This window comes from Egretta garzetta, unplaced genomic scaffold, assembly GCF_000687185.1.
Source record: "Egretta garzetta isolate BGI_Z169 unplaced genomic scaffold, ASM68718v1 scaffold370, whole genome shotgun sequence".
In the NCBI taxonomy this organism is placed as follows: Eukaryota; Metazoa; Chordata; class Aves; order Pelecaniformes; family Ardeidae; genus Egretta; species Egretta garzetta.
In genome coordinates, this window is record NW_009258292.1 from 316,788 (window position 1) to 319,966 (window position 3,179).

Genomic DNA, 3,179 nt, shown 5'->3' on the forward strand with positions numbered 1-3,179 from the left:
GTTAGCTTTTTACTCTGAGGCATGGGGTGGACTGCCTGCCAGGACAGACCCTGGTCTCAGCTGCTGACATCTCTGAGGAGTGCTGCAACTAATCTGTTGGGTGTAACGACTTTAATGCTTTTGCCATGCCCATTACAATAGGACACAAAACATACATGTGCATGGTCCTGCAGGAGGGGAATGCGGGCAGTTGGTGGAGGGAAAAATTCCTTCTATTCCCATACTTGATATTGCTCAAGGCTTAGGACTAGATTAAAAAGGGCGAGTAAGCACAATCCCTGCCAGGGAAGCTGAACTATCTGGGATTGTCAAGGAGAGGTCTGAAGGAATGTCTTGAGGAATTAAGACAGGAGCCGCACGGAACTTTCCCTCTAGACTTATTTTTTATTTGTCCTCCTATGAATTTATAAGCATGCTCGGTTCACAGAAGAACCTTTAGAAGGAAGAAAGCACAAGCATCAGTGTATGTGGAGGAATCTGCTCCTTAAGTCAGCTGAATAATTGTGCAGCTGCCTGAACGTTTTGTTTTGTATTCCCAAAACAGGATAGAGAATATTAATTAAATTAATTAAAACTTTCATTCTGTTGGTATTGATAAAGTTGGTTTGCATTCATGTTAAGAGGATGATAAAGTTGGCTTTGAGACTATTCTTATGCATTTACTTTTAATTGTAGCACTCCGTGTATTTATATTGTAGTATATGTACATACAGCTGATGTGTTTAATTTTTCCATATATTAAGTGAGAATTATGGTACTTAATGGTTTATATTACAGAGGTGTCATTTTCTTGGGAAAATTGCAATAAAAGTATAATACACCCTTCACTTACTTGCCAAAAATTAAATTGTAGCTCAAACATGAAATGCCTCATGTCTATCCTGCTAGCTAAATAGCACTCCTTTCATTTTTTTAGGAGCTTGTGATGTCATCAGCTGAAGCGAAAACATCTACCTCATGACCTGGCATGTAAGTGAAGGAGGAACTGATATTTTAAAAAAAAAAAAAAAAAAAAAAAAGTGTGTGTTGGTGTTTACAATGTGTAAATTGAACCTATATACCTTCAGCGTTCAGATATCACCTTTTAAATGAAAGCTTTGTGGATTTTAAAGGAATATAAACTCTTTTAAAGGAGAGGAAGTCATAAAAGAAGTTGTTAACAATGAGGTTCCAGCCTACAGAACTCCTTGTAATAATTTCAGTTAAAATCTATCTTGATACACTCTGTAATGCTTGGAAGGCTGGTAGGCATAGACAGAGTAATTTTATCTCACCACAATATTTACATGTGCTGCTTTTACTCCTTTTTATTCTGTGCTTCTTTTCTGGTTATAAGTTTTGATAGTTGTGATGAATACATACTGTACACAGTGATACCCTCCCTAAAATTAAAAACTCTGATTGTGCACAAGGTTTAGCTTCTTTTACATACTCAGATACTTCACAGTAAACTTCCTGCAGTTTTGTGACACTTCTATTTTTTTCCCTTAAGTAAGCAAAAATATTTCAATCCTCTGCAGAGGCGTTTTCAGAGATTTTTTTTTTTTTTTTGTCCGCCTGCTCTCTGCTTTTCTTTTATGTGGCTTAAAGGATTAAAGTGCAGTCATTGCTTTGAGGGGCTGATGTCAGCAGTGAGCTGGGTATTCCTAATTAGTGCCAACACCTGTACCTCATTATGAAGCCTCGTTGAAGGTGTCCAGTGAACCGAGGTAGCCGGTCTCTGTTGCATGTCTCTAATGTGATTATAAAGCCCTCTCCTGATGCAAGTTTTATTACTTATTCAACTTTTGGACTGATGTAGAAAGTGACGCTAAGCTGAGCCATTTGGCTGGCTACCAAAGATCATAAGAAGCGGCAAAGAGGAGGGATGCAGTCATCTCAATTTCAAGATTTCTGGTTCAAAGCTTGCTTCTACTTTTATATAAAAAAAAAAAAAAAAAAAAAAAAAAAAAGGAGGTGTGCGGGTGTGCGTGTTTTTGAGTTTTTGCTGTCGGGTACTCTGAATTTAGAGACCAGATCTACAGACTCCAGCTGGGCTCTGAACATCTGAGTGTAGCTGCTGTTGTGCATAACCCATTGATTTTCTGCAAATAGAGCTTTGGCCCCGACTGCTTTTGCACCATCCCTTTGTCTTTGAGGGGTCAGGTCTTAGCAATCCTTTTCTACACAAAACCAGTGTTTGTCTCTCCTCCCACCTGATTCTGTACTGTTAGCCAGGCAACAATGCAATGTGATTTGCCACTGCGGTTGGAAAATATGACCTCAGACAGATTTGACTATTATAAAATTAATGGTTCAGATGAGGTGGATCGCTATCATATGTGGGTTTTACAGGCAAAAGTTTAAGCACGGTTACTTTTTTAGAAGGAGTTTAAGTAGGTTTTTAAGAGTTTAGCTTACAGAATTCAAGCATGGGGCAACACAATGCTGGCTGCAGGTTTGGGTTTTTTTCCCTGTGAGTGAGGAAAGAGAGTAACTTCAGATGTGTATCTTGGAAAGGTTTGAGATAATAAACCTGTAAGAATTCACATGAGAACACTATGCTAGTTATATAGATTTGGAAAAATGGAAGGAAATGGTAGTGGATTCTTAAACTTCAGACATGGAGTTGAAAGTCTAATTATTAAAGGATTGAATGTCTGCAGAGTAGAAGCCTTGGAGGAAAAAAAAAGAGGAATACTTAAATTGGCATAAACTTCTGTGTGTTCTTCTGTACTGAATATCTGTCGGCTTACTAACATGTCACCTACAAGAATGTCTTACTGGTCAGCTTCAGGAAAGCTATAATTCAAGTTCTTCCTGCTCTGTAGAAGTGTTAATTGTCAAGCTATTATATATTCTGGTTTTGAATACCTTAAAAGGTTTTGGGTCTTGAGAAATTCTCACAGGCTGTGCGGTTTTGTGGTGGGGTTTTGGTTTTTCTGTTTTGGATTCTTTATATATTTTTTTAATTTCCTTAGCTTAAAGTTGATCTAGCCATTTTTAAGTCCTTGCAGCACATTCTGTTTAGTGTTCTCTATTGACTGCAGTACCTCAAAATGGAATAAAGCATTTGTTTGTGACCATGTATGTCGGTAGATACTCATGTTAGGTTCAGACATGACTTACAGGAGTTGGGAATAGATATAAATAGGTATGTCTGCTCCTTTCTGGCAGATATTAAAAATGACAAGAAAAAA

The 3,179-nt window shown here is 37.7% G+C and overlaps 1 protein-coding gene across 1 annotated transcript in view; it reads left to right on the plus strand.

Moving 5' to 3' along the window:
• The first annotated feature begins 914 nt into the window (after nucleotides 1-914).
• The window catches only part of JADE3 (jade family PHD finger 3), a 52,534-nt gene continuing 50,269 nt past the window's right edge, over nucleotides 915-3,179 (plus strand). The window contains exon 1 of the mRNA XM_035892922.1: nucleotides 915-969. The gene's annotated coding sequence lies outside the window, so the exon portion shown is untranslated. The remainder of the gene's footprint in view (nucleotides 970-3,179) is intronic.